Raw genomic sequence first — 21,635 nt, 5'->3', positions numbered from 1 at the left:
TGATGACATCATCGATTTCAATGACGAAATGCCTTTAACTGTCATTTTGCTTTATTGACGCACTGTGTTCCTAATTAATGTTGTTCAGTTGCATTGACACAATCCTTTTTGTTTAAAGCACTATTTAAAAAAAAAAAAAAAAAAGAGTCCAAACAATGACCCCTGCAACGGGTAGTGTTCCAAATGTAATGCCACTTTAGCTAATGATGGGTCCATCCGGAATTTGACGGTGCTAGGGCTGTGTCAGCGTCAGAAAAAGCCATGCATTGTTCAGTTATGTCGGTGCAGTAGCGTCGGTTGGGGGAGAAACAGCAACATGCACAGCTCCTCGTTAGTATAGTGGACAGTATCTACGCCTGTCACGCGGAAGACCGGGGTTCGATTCCCCGACGGGGAGAGCTACCTCTTTTCGGCTTCTGAACGATCCATCCAAAAGTTTTGGGAGGAGCCACAGGTCACAGAAGGAGTTCTTTTTCGACATCAGCCCGAGCCAAAGGACATGCGTTGGCCGGGAATCGAACCCAGGTCAACTGCTTGGAAGGCAGCTATGCTCACCACTATACCACCAACGCAGTCAGCAGTCAGCCACTTGTGCCGTCGTTAAGAAGGCTCGAAGTGCACGAGTCGCCGATAGGGCTAGAGGAGCTGATGAGATCTTTGTTTGGACCCGTCACTAAAGAGAGCCTTCCAGAGTTTGCTTCCCGTCACGTACAAGAAAGTGCTGCCTTCCCATGCCAGCTAAATAAACACTAAGTGCTGACAGCGCAAACGCAGAGAGTGCAAATACAGACGATGACCAGTGGCACGCCCTCCTGCAGCGTGTTGGCGGACGGCCAAATTGATTCTGCTATTGCATTTTGTTGTAGCTCTGTCCTCGGTCCACCAATAACCACAAGCCCAATCAAGGCAATCTCTTTCTCATGCCTCCATCTGAAAAGTTGGAGAAAATCTTATATGAATAAAAGAGTCTTTTAAAGAAATCCCTTATTCCGAGGTCACCGTAGCCACCAGATCCATTCTGTATCCAGATCAGTGGGCCGCTTCAGTCACCCGGATCCAGTCAGTATCCAGACAAGATGGTGGATCAACACCTAGAAAGGACCTCTATGGCCCTGAAACACAGCGGAGACCGGGACAACTAGATGAGCCCCAGATACAGATCCCCTGTAAAGACCTTGTCTTAGACGACCACCAGGACAAGACCACAGGAAACAGATGATTCTTCTGCACAGTCTGACTTTTCTGCAGCCTGGAGCTGATTTGCTGGTTTCTTCTGACCAGAGGAGAACTGTCTCCCCGACTGAGCCTGGTTTCTCACCGGGTTTTTTCTCCATTTTTTCACCGATCGAGTTTTGGTTCCTTGCCTCTGTCGCCTCTGGCAGGCATAGCTGGGGACACTTCATGTACAGCGATATCGTTGACTTGATTGAAAATTATTGCACAGATACTATTTAAACTGAACTTAGCTGAATGATGACATCATCGATTTCAATGACGAAATGCCTTTAACTGTCATTTTGCTTTATTGACGCACTGTGTTCCTAATTAATGTTGTTCAGTTGCATTGACACAATCCTTTTTGTTTAAAGCACTATTTAAAAAAAAAAAAAAAAAAGAGTCCAAACAATGACCCCTGCAACGGGTAGTGTTCCAAATGTAATGCCACTTTAGCTAATGATGGGTCCATCCGGAATTTGACGGTGCTAGGGCTGTGTCAGCGTCAGAAAAAGCCATGCATTGTTCAGTTATGTCGGTGCAGTAGCGTCGGTTGGGGGAGAAACAGCAACATGCACAGCTCCTCGTTAGTATAGTGGACAGTATCTCCGCCTGTCACGCGGAAGACCGGGGTTCGATTCCCCGACGGGGAGAGCTACCTCTTTTCGGCTTCTGAACGATCCATCCAAAAGTTTTGGGAGGAGCCACAGGTCACAGAAGGAGTTCTGCTTCGACATCAGCCCGAGCCAAAGGACATGCGTTGGCCGGGAATCGAACCCGGGTCAACTGCTTGGAAGGCAGCTATGCTCACCACTATACCACCAACGCAGTCAGCAGTCAGCCACTTGCGCCGTCGTTAAGAAGGCTCGAAGTGCACGAGTCGCCGATAGGGCTAGAGGAGCTGATGAGATCTTTGTTTGGACCCGTCACTAAAGAGAGCCTTCCAGAGTTTGCTTCCCGTCACGTACAAGAAAGTGCTGCCTTCCCATGCCAGCTAAATAAACACTAAGTGCTGACAGCGCAAACGCAGAGAGTGCAAATACAGACGATGACCAGTGGCACGCCCTCCTGCAGCGTGTTGGCGGACGGCCAAATTGATTCTGCTATTGCATTTTGTTGTAGCTCTGTCCTCGGTCCACCAATAACCACAAGCCCAATCAAGGCAATCTCTTTCTCATGCCTCCATCTGAAAAGTTGGAGAAAATCTTATATGAATAAAAGAGTCTTTTAAAGAAATCCCTTATTCCGAGGTCACCGTAGCCACCAGATCCATTCTGTATCCAGATCAGTGGGCCGCTTCAGTCACCCGGATCCAGTCAGTATCCAGACAAGATGGTGGATCAACACCTAGAAAGGACCTCTATGGCCCTGAAACACAGCGGAGACCGGGACAACTAGATGAGCCCCAGATACAGATCCCCTGTAAAGACCTTGTCTTAGACGACCACCAGGACAAGACCACAGGAAACAGATGATTCTTCTGCACAGTCTGACTTTTCTGCAGCCTGGAGCTGATTTGCTGGTTTCTTCTGACCAGAGGAGAACTGTCTCCCCGACTGAGCCTGGTTTCTCACCGGGTTTTTTCTCCATTTTTTCACCGATCGAGTTTTGGTTCCTTGCCTCTGTCGCCTCTGGCAGGCATAGCTGGGGACACTTCATGTACAGCGATATCGTTGACTTGATTGAAAATTATTGCACAGATACTATTTAAACTGAACTTAGCTGAATGATGACATCATCGATTTCAATGACGAAATGCCTTTAACTGTCATTTTGCTTTATTGACGCACTGTGTTCCTAATTAATGTTGTTCAGTTGCATTGACACAATCCTTTTTGTTTAAAGCACTATTTAAAAAAAAAAAAAAAAAAGAGTCCAAACAATGACCCCTGCAACGGGTAGTGTTCCAAATGTAATGCCACTTTAGCTAATGATGGGTCCATCCGGAATTTGACGGTGCTAGGGCTGTGTCAGCGTCAGAAAAAGCCATGCATTGTTCAGTTATGTCGGTGCAGTAGCGTCGGTTGGGGGAGAAACAGCAACATGCACAGCTCCTCGTTAGTATAGTGGACAGTATCTCCGCCTGTCACGTGTAAGACCGGGGTTCGATTCCCCGACGGGGAGAGCTACCTCTTTTCGGCTTCTGAACGATCCATCCAAAAGTTTTGGGAGGAGCCACAGGTCACAGAAGGAGTTCTGCTTCGACATCAGCCCGAGCCAAAGGACATGCGTTGGCCGGGAATCGAACCCGGGTCAACTGCTTGGAAGGCAGCTATGCTCACCACTATACCACCAACGCAGTCAGCAGTCAGCCACTTGCGCCGTCGTTAAGAAGGCTCGAAGTGCACGAGTCGCCAATAGGGCTAGAGGAGCTGATGAGATCTTTGTTTGGACCCGTCACTAAAGAGAGCCTTCCAGAGTTTGCTTCCCGTCACGTACAAGAAAGTGCTGCCTTCCCATGCCAGCTAAATAAACACTAAGTGCTGACAGCGCAAACGCAGAGAGTGCAAATACAGACGATGACCAGTGGCACGCCCTCCTGCAGCGTGTTGGCGGACGGCCAAATTGATTCTGCTATTGCATTTTGTTGTAGCTCTGTCCTCGGTCCACCAATAACCACAAGCCCAATCAAGGCAATCTCTTTCTCATGCCTCCATCTGAAAAGTTGGAGAAAATCTTATATGAATAAAAGAGTCTTTTAAAGAAATCCCTTATTCCGAGGTCACCGTAGCCACCAGATCCATTCTGTATCCAGATCAGTGGGCCGCTTCAGTCACCCGGATCCAGTCAGTATCCAGACAAGATGGTGGATCAACACCTAGAAAGGACCTCTATGGCCCTGAAACACAGCGGAGACCGGGACAACTAGATGAGCCCCAGATACAGATCCCCTGTAAAGACCTTGTCTTAGACGACCACCAGGACAAGACCACAGGAAACAGATGATTCTTCTGCACAGTCTGACTTTTCTGCAGCCTGGAGCTGATTTGCTGGTTTCTTCTGACCAGAGGAGAACTGTCTCCCCGACTGAGCCTGGTTTCTCACCGGGTTTTTTCTCCATTTTTTCACCGATCGAGTTTTGGTTCCTTGCCTCTGTCGCCTCTGGCAGGCATAGCTGGGGACACTTCATGTACAGCGATATCGTTGACTTGATTGAAAATTATTGCACAGATACTATTTAAACTGAACTTAGCTGAATGATGACATCATCGATTTCAATGACGAAATGCCTTTAACTGTCATTTTGCTTTATTGACACACTGTGTTCCTAATTAATGTTGTTCAGTTGCATTGACACAATCCTTTTTGTTTAAAGCACTATTTAAAAAAAAAAAAAAAAAAGAGTCCAAACAATGACCCCTGCAACGGGTAGTGTTCCAAATGTAATGCCACTTTAGCTAATGATGGGTCCATCCGGAATTTGACGGTGCTAGGGCTGTGTCAGCGTCAGAAAAAGCCATGCATTGTTCAGTTATGTCGGTGCAGTAGCGTCGGTTGGGGGAGAAACAGCAACATGCACAGCTCCTCGTTAGTATAGTGGACAGTATCTCCGCCTGTCACGCGGAAGACCGGGGTTCGATTCCCCGACGGGGAGAGCTACCTCTTTTCGGCTTCTGAACGATCCATCCAAAAGTTTTGGGAGGAGCCACAGGTCACAGAAGGAGTTCTGCTTCGACATCAGCCCGAGCCAAAGGACATGCGTTGGCCGGGAATCGAACCCGGGTCAACTGCTTGGAAGGCAGCTATGCTCACCACTATACCACCAACGCAGTCAGCAGTCAGCCACTTGCGCCGTCGTTAAGAAGGCTCGAAGTGCACGAGTCGCCGATAGGGCTAGAGGAGCTGATGAGATCTTTGTTTGGACCCGTCACTAAAGAGAGCCTTCCAGAGTTTGCTTCCCGTCACGTACAAGAAAGTGCTGCCTTCCCATGCCAGCTAAATAAACACTAAGTGCTGACAGCGCAAACGCAGAGAGTGCAAATACAGACGATGACCAGTGGCACGCCCTCCTGCAGCGTGTTGGCGGACGGCCAAATTGATTCTGCTATTGCATTTTGTTGTAGCTCTGTCCTCGGTCCACCAATAACCACAAGCCCAATCAAGGCAATCTCTTTCTCATGCCTCCATCTGAAAAGTTGGAGAAAATCTTATATGAATAAAAGAGTCTTTTAAAGAAATCCCTTATTCCGAGGTCACCGTAGCCACCAGATCCATTCTGTATCCAGATCAGTGGGCCGCTTCAGTCACCCGGATCCAGTCAGTATCCAGACAAGATGGTGGATCAACACCTAGAAAGGACCTCTATGGCCCTGAAACACAGCGGAGACCGGGACAACTAGATGAGCCCCAGATACAGATCCCCTGTAAAGACCTTGTCTTAGACGACCACCAGGACAAGACCACAGGAAACAGATGATTCTTCTGCACAGTCTGACTTTTCTGCAGCCTGGAGCTGATTTGCTGGTTTCTTCTGACCAGAGGAGAACTGTCTCCCCGACTGAGCCTGGTTTCTCACCGGGTTTTTTCTCCATTTTTTCACCGATCGAGTTTTGGTTCCTTGCCTCTGTCGCCTCTGGCAGGCATAGCTGGGGACACTTCATGTACAGCGATATCGTTGACTTGATTGAAAATTATTGCACAGATACTATTTAAACTGAACTTAGCTGAATGATGACATCATCGATTTCAATGACGAAATGCCTTTAACTGTCATTTTGCTTTATTGACGCACTGTGTTCCTAATTAATGTTGTTCAGTTGCATTGACACAATCCTTTTTGTTTAAAGCACTATTTAAAAAAAAAAAAAAAAAAGAGTCCAAACAATGACCCCTGCAACGGGTAGTGTTCCAAATGTAATGCCACTTTAGCTAATGATGGGTCCATCCGGAATTTGACGGTGCTAGGGCTGTGTCAGCGTCAGAAAAAGCCATGCATTGTTCAGTTATGTCGGTGCAGTAGCGTCGGTTGGGGGAGAAACAGCAACATGCACAGCTCCTCGTTAGTATAGTGGACAGTATCTCCGCCTGTCACGCGGAAGACCGGGGTTCGATTCCCCGACGGGGAGAGCTACCTCTTTTCGGCTTCTGAACGATCCATCCAAAAGTTTTGGGAGGAGCCACAGGTCACAGAAGGAGTTCTGCTTCGACATCAGCCCGAGCCAAAGGACATGCGTTGGCCGGGAATCGAACCCGGGTCAACTGCTTGGAAGGCAGCTATGCTCACCACTATACCACCATCGCAGTCAGCAGTCAGCCACTTGCGCCGTCGTTAAGAAGGCTCGAAGTGCACGAGTCGCCGATAGGGCTAGAGGAGCTGATGAGATCTTTGTTTGGACCCGTCACTAAAGAGAGCCTTCCAGAGTTTGCTTCCCGTCACGTACAAGAAAGTGCTGCCTTCCCATGCCAGCTAAATAAACACTAAGTGCTGACAGCGCAAACGCAGAGAGTGCAAATACAGACGATGACCAGTGGCACGCCCTCCTGCAGCGTGTTGGCGGACGGCCAAATTGATTCTGCTATTGCATTTTGTTGTAGCTCTGTCCTCGGTCCACCAATAACCACAAGCCCAATCAAGGCAATCTCTTTCTCATGCCTCCATCTGAAAAGTTGGAGAAAATCTTATATGAATAAAAGAGTCTTTTAAAGAAATCCCTTATTCCGAGGTCACCGTAGCCACCAGATCCATTCTGTATCCAGATCAGTGGGCCGCTTCAGTCACCCGGATCCAGTCAGTATCCAGACAAGATGGTGGATCAACACCTAGAAAGGACCTCTATGGCCCTGAAACACAGCGGAGACCGGGACAACTAGATGAGCCCCAGATACAGATCCCCTGTAAAGACCTTGTCTTAGACGACCACCAGGACAAGACCACAGGAAACAGATGATTCTTCTGCACAGTCTGACTTTTCTGCAGCCTGGAGCTGATTTGCTGGTTTCTTCTGACCAGAGGAGAACTGTCTCCCCGACTGAGCCTGGTTTCTCACCGGGTTTTTTCTCCATTTTTTTCACCGATCGAGTTTTGGTTCCTTGCCTCTGTCGCCTCTGGCAGGCATAGCTGGGGACACTTCATGTACAGCGATATCGTTGACTTGATTGAAAATTATTGCACAGATACTATTTAAACTGAACTTAGCTGAATGATGACATCATCGATTTCAATGACGAAATGCCTTTAACTGTCATTTTGCTTTATTGACGCACTGTGTTCCTAATTAATGTTGTTCAGTTGCATTGACACAATCCTTTTTGTTTAAAGCACTATTTAAAAAAAAAAAAAAAAAAAAAAAAGGAGTCCAAATAATGACCCCTGCAACGGGTAGTGTTCCAAATGTAATGCCACTTTAGCTAATGATGGGTCCATCCGGAATTTGACGGTGCTAGGGCTGTGTCAGCGTCAGAAAAAGCCATGCATTGTTCAGTTATGTCGGTGCAGTAGCGTCGGTTGGGGGAGAAACAGCAACATGCACAGCTCCTCGTTAGTATAGTGGACAGTATCTCCGCCTGTCACGCGGAAGACCGGGGTTCGATTCCCCGACGGGGAGAGCTACCTCTTTTCGGCTTCTGAACGATCCATCCAAAAGTTTTGGGAGGAGCCACAGGTCACAGAAGGAGGTCTGCTTCGACATCAGCCCGAGCCAAAGGACATGCGTTGGCCGGGAATCGAACCCGGGTCAACTGCTTGGAAGGCAGCTATGCTCACCACTATACCACCAACGCAGTCAGCAGTCAGCCACTTGCGCCGTCGTTAAGAAGGCTCGAAGTGCACGAGTCGCCGATAGGGCTAGAGGAGCTGATGAGATCTTTGTTTGGACCCGTCACTAAAGAGAGCCTTCCAGAGTTTGCTTCCCGTCACGTACAAGAAAGTGCTGCCTTCCCATGCCAGCTAAATAAACACTAAGTGCTGACAGCGCAAACGCAGAGAGTGCAAATACAGACGATGACCAGTGGCACGCCCTCCTGCAGCGTGTTGGCGGACGGCCAAATTGATTCTGCTATTGCATTTTGTTGTAGCTCTGTCCTCGGTCCACCAATAACCACAAGCCCAATCAAGGCAATCTCTTTCTCATGCCTCCATCTGAAAAGTTGGAGAAAATCTTATATGAATAAAAGAGTCTTTTAAAGAAATCCCTTATTCCGAGGTCACCGTAGCCACCAGATCCATTCTGTATCCAGATCAGTGGGCCGCTTCAGTCACCCGGATCCAGTCAGTATCCAGACAAGATGGTGAATCAACACCTAGAAAGGACCTCTATGGCCCTGAAACACAGCGGAGACCGGGACAACTAGATGAGCCCCAGATACAGATCCCCTGTAAAGACCTTGTCTTAGACGACCACCAGGACAAGACCACAGGAAACAGATGATTCTTCTGCACAGTCTGACTTTTCTGCAGCCTGGAGCTGATTTGCTGGTTTCTTCTGACCAGAGGAGAAATGTCTCCCCGACTGAGCCTGGTTTCTCACCGGGTTTTTTCTCCATTTTTTCACCGATCGAGTTTTGGTTCCTTGCCTCTGTCGCCTCTGGCAGGCATAGCTGGGGACACTTCATGTACAGCGATATCGTTGACTTGATTGAAAATTATTGCACAGATACTATTTAAACTGAACTTAGCTGAATGATGACATCATCGATTTCAATGACGAAATGCCTTTAACTGTCATTTTGCTTTATTGACGCACTGTGTTCCTAATTAATGTTGTTCAGTTGCATTGACCCAATCCTTTTTGTTTAAAGCACTATTTAAAAAAAAAAAAAAAAAAAAAAAGAGTCCAAACAATGACCCCTGCAACGGGTAGTGTTCCAAATGTAATGCCACTTTAGCTAATGATGGGTCCATCCGGAATTTGACGGTGCTAGGGCTGTGTCAGCGTCAGAAAAAGCCATGCATTGTTCAGTTATGTCGGTGCAGTAGCGTCGGTTGGGGGAGAAACAGCAACATGCACAGCTCCTCGTTAGTATAGTGGACAGTATCTCCACCTGTCACGCGGAAGACCGGGGTTCGATTCCCCGACGGGGAGAGCTACCTCTTTTCGGTTTCTGAACGATCCATCCAAAAGTTTTGGGAGGAGCCACAGGTCACAGAAGGAGGTCTGCTTCGACATCAGCCCGAGCCAAAGGACATGCGTTGGCCGGGAATCGAACCCGGGTCAACTGCTTGGAAGGCAGCTATGCTCACCACTATACCACCAACGCAGTCAGCAGTCAGCCACTTGCGCCGTCGTTAAGAAGGCTCGAAGTGCACGAGTCGCCGATAGGGCTAGAGGAGCTGATGAGATCTTTGTTTGGACCCGTCACTAAAGAGAGCCTTCCAGAGTTTGCTTCCCGTCACGTACAAGAAAGTGCTGCCTTCCCATGCCAGCTAAATAAACACTAAGTGCTGACAGCGCAAACGCAGAGAGTGCAAATACAGACGATGACCAGTGGCACGCCCTCCTGCAGCGTGTTGGCGGACGGCCAAATTGATTCTGCTATTGCATTTTGTTGTAGCTCTGTCCTCGGTCCACCAATAACCACAAGCCCAATCAAGGCAATCTCTTTCTCATGCCTCCATCTGAAAAGTTGGAGAAAATCTTATATGAATAAAAGAGTCTTTCAAAGAAATCCCTTATTCCGAGGTCACCGTAGCCACCAGATCCATTCTGTATCCAGATCAGTGGGCCGCTTCAGTCACCCGGATCCAGTCAGTATCCAGACAAGATGGTGGATCAACACCTAGAAAGGACCTCTATGGCCCTGAAACACAGCGGAGACCGGGACAACTAGATGAGCCCCAGATACAGATCCCCTGTAAAGACCTTGTCTTAGACGACCACCAGGACAAGACCACAGGAAACAGATGATTCTTCTGCACAGTCTGACTTTTCTGCAGCCTGGAGCTGATTTGCTGGTTTCTTCTGACCAGAGGAGAACTGTCTCCCCGACTGAGCCTGGTTTCTCACCGGGTTTTTTCTCCATTTTTTCACCGATCGAGTTTTGGTTCCTTGCCTCTGTCGCCTCTGGCGGGCATAGCTGGGGACACTTCATGTACAGCGATATCGTTGACTTGATTGAAAATTATTGCACAGATACTATTTAAACTGAACTTAGCTGAATGATGACATCATCGATTTCAATGACGAAATGCCTTTAACTGTCATTTTGCTTTATTGACGCACTGTGTTCCTAATTAATGTTGTTCAGTTGCATTGACACAATCCTTTTTGTTTAAAGCACTATTTAAAAAAAAAAAAAAAAAAAGAGTCCAAACAATGACCCCTGCAACGGGTAGTGTTCCAAATGTAATGCCACTTTAGCTAATGATGGGTCCATCCGGAATTTGACGGTGCTAGGGCTGTGTCAGCGTCAGAAAAAGCCATGCATTGTTCAGTTATGTCGGTGCAGTAGCGTCGGTTGGGGGAGAAACAGCAACATGCACAGCTCCTCGTTAGTATAGTGGACAGTATCTCCGCCTGTCACGCGGAAGACTGGGGTTCGATTCCCCGACGGGGAGAGCTACCTCTTTTCGGCTTCTGAACGATCCATCCAAAAGTTTTGGGAGGAGCCACAGGTCACAGAAGGAGTTCTGCTTCGACATCAGCCCGAGCCAAAGGACATGCGTTGGCCGGGAATCGAACCCGGGTCAACTGCTTGGAAGGCAGCAGCTATGCTCACCACTATACCACCAACGCAGTCAGCAGTCAGCCACTTGCGCCGTCGTTAAGAAGGCTCGAAGTGCACGAGTCGCCGATAGGGCTAGAGGAGCTGATGAGATCTTTGTTTGGACCCGTCACTAAAGAGAGCCTTCCAGAGTTTGCTTCCCGTCACGTACAAGAAAGTGCTGCCTTCCCATGCCAGCTAAATAAACACTAAGTGCTGACAGCGCAAACGCAGAGAGTGCAAATACAGACGATGACCAGTGGCACGCCCTCCTGCAGCGTGTTGGCGGACGGCCAAATTGATTCTGCTATTGCATTTTGTTGTAGCTCTGTCCTCGGTCCACCAATAACCACAAGCCCAATCAAGGCAATCTCTTTCTCATGCCTCCATCTGAAAAGTTGGAGAAAATCTTATATGAATAAAAGAGTCTTTTAAAGAAATCCCTTATTCCGAGGTCACCGTAGCCACCAGATCCATTCTGTATCCAGATCAGTGGGCCGCTTCAGTCACCCGGATCCAGTCAGTATCCAGACAAGATGGTGGATCAACACCTAGAAAGGACCTCTATGGCCCTGAAACACAGCGGAGACCGGGACAACTAGATGAGCCCCAGATACAGATCCCCTGTAAAGACCTTGTCTTAGACGACCACCAGGACAAGACCACAGGAAACAGATGATTCTTCTGCACAGTCTGACTTTTCTGCAGCCTGGAGCTGATTTGCTGGTTTCTTCTGACCAGAGGAGAACTGTCTCCCCGACTGAGCCTGGTTTCTCACCGGGTTTTTTCTCCATTTTTTCACCGATCGAGTTTTGGTTCCTTGCCTCTGTCGCCTCTGGCAGGCATAGCTGGGGACACTTCATGTACAGCGATATCGTTGACTTGATTGAAAATTATTGCACAGATACTATTTAAACTGAACTTAGCTGAATGATGACATCATCGATTTCAATGACGAAATGCCTTTAACTGTCATTTTGCTTTATTGACGCACTGTGTTCCTAATTAATGTTGTTCAGTTGCATTAACACAATCCTTTTTGTTTAAAGCACTATTTAAAAAAAAAAAAAAAAAAGAGTCCAAACAATGACCCCTGCAACGGGTAGTGTTCCAAATGTAATGCCACTTTAGCTAATGATGGGTCCATCCGGAATTTGACGGTGCTAGGGCTGTGTCAGCGTCAGAAAAAGCCATGCATTGTTCAGTTATGTCGGTGCAGTAGCGTCGGTTGGGGGAGAAACAGCAACATGCACAGCTCCTCGTTAGTATAGTGGACAGTATCTCCGCCTGTCACGCGGAAGACCGGGGTTCGATTCCCCGACGGGGAGAGCTACCTCATTTCGGCTTCTGAACGATCCATCCAAAAGTTTTGGGAGGAGCCACAGGTCACAGAAGGAGTTCTGCTTCGACATCAGCCCGAGCCAAAGGACATGCGTTGGCCGGGAATCGAACCCGGGTCAACTGCTTGGAAGGCAGCTATGCTCACCACTATACCACCAACGCAGTCAGCAGTCAGCCACTTGCGCCGTCGTTAAGAAGGCTCGAAGTGCACGAGTCACCGATAGGGCTAGAGGAGCTGATGAGATCTTTGTTTGGACCCGTCACTAAAGAGAGCCTTCCAGAGTTTGCTTCCCGTCACGTACAAGAAAGTGCTGCCTTCCCATGCCAGCTAAATAAACACTAAGTGCTGACAGCGCAAACGCAGAGAGTGCAAATACAGACGATGACCAGTGGCACGCCCTCCTGCAGCGTGTTGGCGGACGGCCAAATTCATTCTGCTATTACATTTTGTTGTAGCTCTGTCCTCGGTCCACCAATAACCACAAGCCCAATCAAGGCAATCTCTTTCTCATGCCTCCATCTGAAAAGTTGGAGAAAATCTTATATGAATAAAAGAGTCTTTTAAAGAAATCCCTTATTCCGAGGTCACCGTAGCCACCAGATCCATTCTGTATCCAGATCAGTGGGCCGCTTCAGTCACCCGGATCCAGTCAGTATCCAGACAAGATGGTGGATCAACACCTAGAAAGGACCTCTATGGCCCTGAAACACAGCGGAGACCGGGACAACTAGATGAGCCCCAGATACAGATCCCCTGTAAAGACCTTGTCTTAGACGACCACCAGGACAAGACCACAGGAAACAGATGATTCTTCTGCACAGTCTGACTTTTCTGCAGCCTGGAGCTGATTTGCTGGTTTCTTCTGACCAGAGGAGAACTGTCTCCCCGACTGAGCCTGGTTTCTCACCGGGTTTTTTCTCCATTTTTTCACCGATCGAGTTTTGGTTCCTTGCCTCTGTCGCCTCTGGCAGGCATAGCTGGGGACACTTCATGTACAGCGATATCGTTGACTTGATTGAAAATTATTGCACAGATACTATTTAAACTGAACTTAGCTGAATGATGACATCATCGATTTCAATGACGAAATGCCTTTAACTGTCATTTTGCTTTATTGACGCACTGTGTTCCTAATTAATGTTGTTCAGTTGCATTGACACAATCCTTTTTGTTTAAAGCACTATTTAAAAAAAAAAAAAAAAAAAGAGTCCAAACAATGACCCCTGCAACGGGTAGTGTTCCAAATGTAATGCCACTTTAGCTAATGATGGGTCCATCCGGAATTTGACGGTGCTAGGGCTGTGTCAGCGTCAGAAAAAGCCATGCATTGTTCAGTTATGTCGGTGCAGTAGCGTCGGTTGGGGGAGAAACAGCAACATGCACAGCTCCTCGTTAGTATAGTGGACAGTATCTCCGCCTGTCACGCGGGGGCCAGTCGCGGATAGGTGTAGAGCGCTAACTAGCCAATAGCAACGAAGGAAATTCCAGGGAGGCGGGACGAAAAAAATACACAGAATTAGAGGTTCGAATCCCGTCTCGGCCACAAATACCATAAAATGAGTTGGTATTCGTTTTTTCATCTAGATACACTTTAAGTACGATTAACATATAATAGATGAACTTTGTGAACAAAGATAAAAATAAATCTTGTAATAATTGTTCTTTTGTATGGTGTACAAAATGTGCAAAGATCTTAAGAAACATATACATTATAATAGGGAATAGTTATTTTTAATATAGAAAAATGTGAATAATTAAAAAGAACACTTTGATAATGTTTCAGGCCTTTATTTATAAAGATACGTCTATTTATATGTGTATAACTGTACAGAAAACCCATATATATGAAATATAACTAAAACTCACAAAAAAGTAAGTTTTTCATTTTATTTATAGTAAAGTAATATACTTATAAAAATTAAAAGAAAAAATAACAAAAATATATAATAATTAAATAAATATACATAAAATAATCATAGGTTATTAAACAACAGCAACAGATATAATAAAAATAAAGATGTGGAGAACAGAAAAAACAATACAAATATGTTTTATATTAAATAATTATGTATGTTTAATGGTAACAGTTATTAACATTCAGTGTTTACATATCTGAGCAAGTAAATAAAATGTAATATCAATTTAAAAGAAAATCAACAAAATGTATACATTTTTTAATCAATAAAACTTAACACACAGTTCAATACAGTTCAAACAAGGCCACATACTTATAGTATTTTAATTAACAAATTGAAATACATGAAAATATTTAAATATAGATATAGATTCAACAACAACAACAATAATAAAATCTAAAGTTGTGGAGAACACAGAAAAAAAATATATTACACTACCACTTAAATGTTTTTGAACAGTAAGATTTTTAATTCTCACCAAGCCTGCCTTTATTTGGTCCAAAATACAGTAAAAGCAATAATATTGTTGAAATATTTTTACTAGTTAAAATAACTGCTTTCTATTTGAACATATAGTAAAATGTATTTTATTTCTGTGATGCTCCGCTGTATTTTCAGCATCATTTCTCCAGTCTTCAGTGTCACATGATCTTCAGAAATCAGAATAATGATTTACTGATCAAGAAAAAATATTATTATTATTATTATTATCAATATTTTAAACCCCCCAGGGATTCTTTAAATAGAAAGATCCAAAGATCTGCATTTATTTGAAATAAAAAGCTTTCTTAACAATATAGATTGTACCATTCTTTTGGGGGGAAAGAAATGACAGAAATTAATGCCTTTTTTTTAGCAAGGATGATTTAAATTGATTAAAAGTGATGATAAAGATGAAAAATGTTGATCAGATAAATGCTGTTCTTCTGAACTTTCTATTCATGTAAGAAACTGAAAAGATTGTACTCGGCTGTTTTCAACATAACATAACAACAACAGTAATAATAATAATAATAATTTTTTCTTGAGCAGTAAATCATCATATTATTCTGATTTCTGAAGATCATGTGACACTGAAGACTGGATGAATGATGCTGAAAATACAGCTGTGCATCACAGAAATAAATTACAGTATATAGTCAAATATATAGCCTTCCTGATAATGTTCGGGGTTCAGACACACTCTCTGTTTAAATCTAGATTAAAAACACATCTCTTTCGCCAAGCATTCGAATAATGTATCTCTTAAATTGTGAGTGTAGTTGTATCTGATCAAATGTGCATTCTTATTCTTTAGCTTGGGTTAAACTAATTAATTTTACTCTGTTGGAACAGCAGCTATGCTAATGATGTCTCTATATGTGTCTCTGTTTCTGCTGGATTTACATCCCGTGGTAACTAGGATTTACACAAGCTCCAGTCTGGATCCAGAACACCTGAGAAGAGATGATGCTGACCCTCAGAGGACCTCAGATGATGCTGACCCTGAATCAACAAACAGAACTAACAAATATTGCTACATGTGTGACTGCATCATATAATAATTATTAATTATTAATAAAATTAATAATGTTCATCGTCTGGCTGACTACGTCTTGTATGAATTTTTCTACAAATCCTGTCATACGTGCACAAACTGACAGTCACCACTTATAAGCTACTACTAAATATTGTAGAAACATAATTTTCTGTAAAGTTGCTTTGTAACAATTTGTATTGTAAAAAGCGCTATACAAATAAACTTGAATTGAATTGAATTGAAATAGAAAGCAGCTGATTTAAAATAGTAAGAATATTTAAAATGCTACAGTTTTTGCTGTACTTTGGATAAAATAAAGGCAGGCTTGGTGAGCAGAAGAAATTCTCAAAAAACATTAAAAATCTTACTGTTGAAAAACATTTGACTGGTAAGAGTATTTTAAATAAAATATTTATTTACGGAGTTTAATAATAGCCGTTACTAACATTTAGTGTTTACAAAACTGAGCAAGATAAAATAAAGCAAGTCAATACAATTAATTAACACACTAAAGTACAGTGTAAACAAGGCCAATACTTCTGATGTTTTATTTAACAAATGGAAATCAATTAAATAATTTAAAATTGTAGACTAAACAACAACAGCTACAATAATATTAATAATAATACAATTTGTGGAAGACACAGAAAATAAAACAAGCCTTCGACCTGTTTAAGAAGATCCTTGCTCCTATGTTGCGTTGCCAAGAGATGTTCAAGAGAGGCAGTTCTCAACAGATCTGTCCATCTATGGTCCAACACGAAGACCAGCCGTTCTGAGGGGTCCAGTGTGAGCTGAACGAGGGACGCAGTTATGGCAGATGGTGTGGTGTTCTACAGAAGATTAACAGCATTACTTTATTAAAATATAATGTCTTGGTGTTGTGTGCACATATGAGACAGACAGTTTACACACATAAGTGCCTGTATGAATTATTTATTTACCTGCATCCGGAAGAAACCCTTCCCTTCAGTGTCTGGTGTGATGTTATGGTGGAGTGAGACGGGTGGATGGGTCTTGACACAGCATGCATCATCTTAACATTCCTGAAATATAGATTCAAATTAAATATATCAAATGTATTTTATAATTCATTATATATATATATATATATGTATGTATGTGTGTGTGTGTGTGTGTGTGTGTGTGTGTGTGTGTGTCTTTATTTTTACAATTTTTTTTTATTTTTTTATATTTGAATATATTTTCTAATCATTGTAATTTATTCCTGTTATGAAAAGCTGAATTTTCTGAATTATTACTCCAGTCTTCAGCATCACGTCAACCTTCCGAAAATAATGTGCTTTCATCATTGTAGTGACAATGATAATATCAACATTGATTACAATAAGAAATGTTTTGTGAGCAAATAATCATATAAATAATGATTTCTGGATCATATGACACACTGAAGAGTATAAATGATGCTGAAGAATTCAGCTTTGCATCACAGGAATAAAGTTAATTTAACATAGGAAATAGTTATTTTAAGTTGTACCACACAGTAAATGTTGACAATTTTTATATATATATATATATATATATATTTATATATTTGCACTAAAGTCTTGAAAATCACATAACATTCAAAACAGTTGCTATAATTAATCACATAAGTATGATTATATGATAATATAATAAGTAATTAATTGTAAGTTTTTTTTTTGGTTTAGTTTTTTTAAAAGAAACACATAATTCACTTTACCTGCTTGTTGGGAGTTTGGCAGCGTATGTTGTTCAAACAAAACAATTTCGTGAAGAAATCTCCGATCGTAAAACGCGTCTCCTCTCCTTCAGAGCGAATGATTGACAGATGAGTATCTGCTGTTTGAATTCCCCGCCACGGAAGAAGCGAAACAGCGCCAGGAAATCTACGTGTGGCCACAAATATATTGCATCCGTAGTGTTAAGCACTACCATAGAGAATGAATGGGAAAAGTTAAGAGAAGTTAAGCTTAACTATTTTCGGCTCCCGCGCGGGAGACCGGGGTTCGATTCCCCGACGGGGAGGGCTACCTCTTTTCGGCTTCTGAACGATCCATCCAAAAGTTTTGGGAGGAGCCACAGGTCACAGAAGGAGTTCTGCTTCGACATCAGCCCGAGCCAAAGGACATGCGTTGGCCGGGAATCGAACCCGGGTCAACTGCTTGGAAGGCAGCTATGCTCACCACTATACCACCAACGCAGTCAGCAGTCAGCCACTTGCGCCGTCGTTAAGAAGGCTCGAAGTGCACGAGTCGCCGATAGGGCTAGAGGAGCTGATGAGATCTTTGTTTGGACCCGTCACTAAAGAGAGCCTTCCAGAGTTTGCTTCCCGTCACGTACAAGAAAGTGCTGCCTTCCCATGCCAGCTAAATAAACACTAAGTGCTGACAGCGCAAACGCAGAGAGTGCAAATACAGACGATGACCAGTGGCACGCCCTCCTGCAGCGTGTTGGCGGACGGCCAAATTGATTCTGCTATTGCATTTTGTTGTAGCTCTGTCCTCGGTCCACCAATAACCACAAGCCCAATCAAGGCAATCTCTTTCTCATGCCTCCATCTGAAAAGTTGGAGAAAATCTTATATGAATAAAAGAGTCTTTTAAAGAAATCCCTTATTCCGAGGTCACCGTAGCCACCAGATCCATTCTGTATCCAGATCAGTGGGCCGCTTCAGTCACCCGGATCCAGTCAGTATCCAGACAAGATGGTGGATCAACACCTAGAAAGGACCTCTATGGCCCTGAAACACAGCGGAGACCGGGACAACTAGATGAGCCCCAGATACAGATCCCCTGTAAAGACCTTGTCTTAGACGACCACCAGGACAAGACCACAGGAAACAGATGATTCTTCTGCACAGTCTGACTTTTCTGCAGCCTGGAGCTGATTTGCTGGTTTCTTCTGACCAGAGGAGAACTGTCTCCCCGACTGAGCCTGGTTTCTCACCGGGTTTTTTCTCCATTTTTTCACCGATCGAGTTTTGGTTCCTTGCCTCTGTCGCCTCTGGCAGGCATAGCTGGGGACACTTCATGTACAGCGATATCGTTGACTTGATTGAAAATTATTGCACAGATACTATTTAAACTGAACTTAGCTGAATGATGACATCATCGATTTCAATGACGAAATGCCTTTAACTGTCATTTTGCTTTATTGACGCACTGTGTTCCTAATTAATGTTGTTCAGTTGCATTGACACAATCCTTTTTGTTTAAAGCACTATTTAAAAAAAAAAAAAAAAAAGAGTCCAAACAATGACCCCTGCAACGGGTAGTGTTCCAAATGTAATGCCACTTTAGCTAATGATGGGTCCATCCGGAATTTGACGGTGCTAGGGCTGTGTCAGCGTCAGAAAAAGCCATGCATTGTTCAGTTATGTCGGTGCAGTAGCGTCGGTTGGGGGAGAAACAGCAACATGCACAGCTCCTCGTTAGTATAGTGGACAGTATCTCCGCCTGTCACGCGGAAGACCGGGGTTCGATTCCCCGACGGGGAGAGCTACCTCTTTTCGGCTTCTGAACGATCCATCCAAAAGTTTTGGGAGGAGCCACAGGTCACAGAAGGAGTTCTGCTTCGACATCAGCCCGAGCCAAAGGACATGCGTTGGCCGGGAATCGAACCCGGGTCAACTGCTTGGAAGGCAGCTATGCTCACCACTATACCACCAACGCAGTCAGCAGTCAGCCACTTGCGCCGTCGTTAAGAAGGCTCGAAGTGCACGAGTCGCCGATAGGGCTAGAGGAGCTGATGAGATCTTTGTTTGGACCCGTCACTAAAGAGAGCCTTCCAGAGTTTGCTTCCCGTCACGTACAAGAAAGTGCTGCCTTCCCATGCCAGCTAAATAAACACTAAGTGCTGACAGCGCAAACGCAGAGAGTGCAAATACAGACGATGACCAGTGGCACGCCCTCCTGCAGCGTGTTGGCGGACGGCCAAATTGATTCTGCTATTGCATTTTGTTGTAGCTCTGTCCTCGGTCCACCAATAACCACAAGCCCAATCAAGGCAATCTCTTTCTCATGCCTCCATCTGAAAAGTTGGAGAAAATCTTATATGAATAAAAGAGTCTTTTAAAGAAATCCCTTATTCCGAGGTCACCGTAGCCACCAGATCCATTCTGTATCCAGATCAGTGGGCCGCTTCAGTCACCCGGATCCAGTCAGTATCCAGACAAGATGGTGGATCAACACCTAGAAAGGACCTCTATGGCCCTGAAACACAGCGGAGACCGGGACAACTAGATGAGCCCCAGATACAGATCCCCTGTAAAGACCTTGTCTTAGACGACCACCAGGACAAGACCACAGGAAACAGATGATTCTTCTGCACAGTCTGACTTTTCTGCAGCCTGGAGCTGATTTGCTGGTTTCTTCTGACCAGAGGAGAACTGTCTCCCCGACTGAGCCTGGTTTCTCACCGGGTTTTTTCTCCATTTTTTCACCGATCGAGTTTTGGTTCCTTGCCTCTGTCGCCTCTGGCAGGCATAGCTGGGGACACTTCATGTACAGCGATATCGTTGACTTGATTGAAAATTATTGCACAGATACTATTTAAACTGAACTTAGCTGAATGATGACATCATCGATTTCAATGACGAAATGCCTTTAACTGTCATTTTGCTTTATTGACGCACTGTGTTCCTAATTAATGTTGTTCAGTTGCATTGACACAATCCTTTTTGTTTAAAGCACTATTTAAAAAAAACAAAAAAAAAAAGAGTCCAAACAATGACCCCTGCAACGGGTAGTGTTCCAAATGTAATGCCACTTTAGCTAATGATGGGTCCATCCGGAATTTGACGGAGCTAGGGCTGTGTCAGCGTCAGAAAAAGCCATGCATTGTTCAGTTATGTCGGTGCAGTAGTGTCGGTTGGGGGAGAAACAGCAACATGCACAGCTCCTCGTTAGTATAGTGGACAGTATCTCCGCCTGTCACGCGGAAGACTGGGGTTCGATTCCCCGACGGGGAGGGCTACCTCTTTTCGGCTTCTGAACGATCCATCCAAAAGTTTTGGGAGGAGCCACAGGTCACAGAAGGAGTTCTGCTTCGACATCAGCCCGAGCCAAAGGACATGCGTTGGCCAGGAATCGAACCCAGGTCAACTGCTTGGAAGGCAGCTATGCTCACCACTATACCACCAACGCAGTCAGCAGTCAGCCACTTGCGCCGTCGTTAAGAAGGCTCGAAGTGCACGAGTCGCCGATAGGGCTAGAGGAGCTGATGAGATCTTTGTTTGGACCCGTCACTAAAGAGAGCCTTCCAGAGTTTGCTTCCCGTCACGTACAAGAAAGTGCTGCCTTCCCATGCCAGCTAAATAAACACTAAGTGCTGACAGCGCAAACGCAGAGAGTGCAAATACAGACGATGACCAGTGGCACGCCCTCCTGCAGCGTGTTGGCGGACGGCCAAATTGATTCTGCTATTGCATTTTGTTGTAGCTCTGTCCTCGGTCCACCAATAACCACAAGCCCAATCAAGGCAATCTCTTTCTCATGCCTCCATCTGAAAAGTTGGAGAAAATCTTATATGAATAAAAGAGTCTTTTAAAGAAATCCCTTATTCCGAGGTCACCGTAGCCACCAGATCCATTCTGTATCCAGATCAGTGGGCCGCTTCAGTCACCCGGATCCAGTCAGTATCCAGACAAGATGGTGGATCAACACCTAGAAAGGACCTCTATGGCCCTGAAACACAGCGGAGACCGGGACAACTAGATGAGCCCCAGATACAGATCCCCTGTAAAGACCTTGTCTTAGACGACCACCAGGACAAGACCACAGGAAACAGATGATTCTTCTGCACAGTCTGACTTTTCTGCAGCCTGGAGCTGATTTGCTGGTTTCTTCTGACCAGAGGAGAACTGTCTCCCCGACTGAGCCTGGTTTCTCACCGGGTTTTTTCTCCATTTTTTCACCGATCGAGTTTTGGTTCCTTGCCTCTGTCGCCTCTGGCAGGCATAGCTGGGGACACTTCATGTACAGCGATATCGTTGACTTGATTGAAAATTATTGCACAGATA

The 21,635-nt window shown here is 44.8% G+C and overlaps 14 non-coding genes across 14 annotated transcripts; 6 read left to right on the top strand and 8 right to left on the bottom strand.

Moving 5' to 3' along the window:
• Window positions 1–1,796: 1,796 nt before the first annotated feature.
• On the top strand, window positions 1,797–1,868 carry trnad-guc (transfer RNA aspartic acid (anticodon GUC)). Its single transcript has one exon. It is a non-coding gene; the product is annotated as a tRNA-Asp (tRNA).
• A 103-nt stretch (window positions 1,869–1,971) lies between these two features.
• Window positions 1,972–2,043, bottom strand: trnag-ucc (transfer RNA glycine (anticodon UCC)). Its single transcript has one exon. It is a non-coding gene; the product is annotated as a tRNA-Gly (tRNA).
• A 1,399-nt stretch (window positions 2,044–3,442) lies between these two features.
• trnag-ucc (transfer RNA glycine (anticodon UCC)) lies at window positions 3,443–3,514 on the bottom strand. Its single transcript has one exon. It is a non-coding gene; the product is annotated as a tRNA-Gly (tRNA).
• A 1,224-nt stretch (window positions 3,515–4,738) lies between these two features.
• On the top strand, window positions 4,739–4,810 carry trnad-guc (transfer RNA aspartic acid (anticodon GUC)). The gene has a single exon. It is a non-coding gene; the product is annotated as a tRNA-Asp (tRNA).
• A 103-nt stretch (window positions 4,811–4,913) lies between these two features.
• Window positions 4,914–4,985, bottom strand: trnag-ucc (transfer RNA glycine (anticodon UCC)). The gene has a single exon. It is a non-coding gene; the product is annotated as a tRNA-Gly (tRNA).
• Window positions 4,986–6,209: 1,224 nt separating this feature from the next.
• Window positions 6,210–6,281, top strand: trnad-guc (transfer RNA aspartic acid (anticodon GUC)). The gene has a single exon. It is a non-coding gene; the product is annotated as a tRNA-Asp (tRNA).
• Window positions 6,282–7,688: 1,407 nt separating this feature from the next.
• Window positions 7,689–7,760, top strand: trnad-guc (transfer RNA aspartic acid (anticodon GUC)). The gene has a single exon. It is a non-coding gene; the product is annotated as a tRNA-Asp (tRNA).
• A 103-nt stretch (window positions 7,761–7,863) lies between these two features.
• trnag-ucc (transfer RNA glycine (anticodon UCC)) lies at window positions 7,864–7,935 on the bottom strand. Its single transcript has one exon. It is a non-coding gene; the product is annotated as a tRNA-Gly (tRNA).
• Window positions 7,936–9,339: 1,404 nt separating this feature from the next.
• Window positions 9,340–9,411, bottom strand: trnag-ucc (transfer RNA glycine (anticodon UCC)). Its single transcript has one exon. It is a non-coding gene; the product is annotated as a tRNA-Gly (tRNA).
• Window positions 9,412–12,110: 2,699 nt separating this feature from the next.
• Window positions 12,111–12,182, top strand: trnad-guc (transfer RNA aspartic acid (anticodon GUC)). Its single transcript has one exon. It is a non-coding gene; the product is annotated as a tRNA-Asp (tRNA).
• Window positions 12,183–12,285: 103 nt separating this feature from the next.
• On the bottom strand, window positions 12,286–12,357 carry trnag-ucc (transfer RNA glycine (anticodon UCC)). The gene has a single exon. It is a non-coding gene; the product is annotated as a tRNA-Gly (tRNA).
• Window positions 12,358–17,744: 5,387 nt separating this feature from the next.
• trnag-ucc (transfer RNA glycine (anticodon UCC)) lies at window positions 17,745–17,816 on the bottom strand. Its single transcript has one exon. It is a non-coding gene; the product is annotated as a tRNA-Gly (tRNA).
• Window positions 17,817–19,040: 1,224 nt separating this feature from the next.
• Window positions 19,041–19,112, top strand: trnad-guc (transfer RNA aspartic acid (anticodon GUC)). The gene has a single exon. It is a non-coding gene; the product is annotated as a tRNA-Asp (tRNA).
• A 103-nt stretch (window positions 19,113–19,215) lies between these two features.
• Window positions 19,216–19,287, bottom strand: trnag-ucc (transfer RNA glycine (anticodon UCC)). The gene has a single exon. It is a non-coding gene; the product is annotated as a tRNA-Gly (tRNA).
• Between the last annotated feature and the right edge of the window lie 2,348 nt (window positions 19,288–21,635).

Source organism: Carassius carassius, chromosome 8, assembly GCF_963082965.1.
Source record: "Carassius carassius chromosome 8, fCarCar2.1, whole genome shotgun sequence".
Taxonomy (NCBI): domain Eukaryota; kingdom Metazoa; phylum Chordata; class Actinopteri; order Cypriniformes; family Cyprinidae; genus Carassius; species Carassius carassius.
Note: the sequence above shows the minus strand (reverse complement) of the source record. Positions and strands in the feature narration are given on the sequence as shown.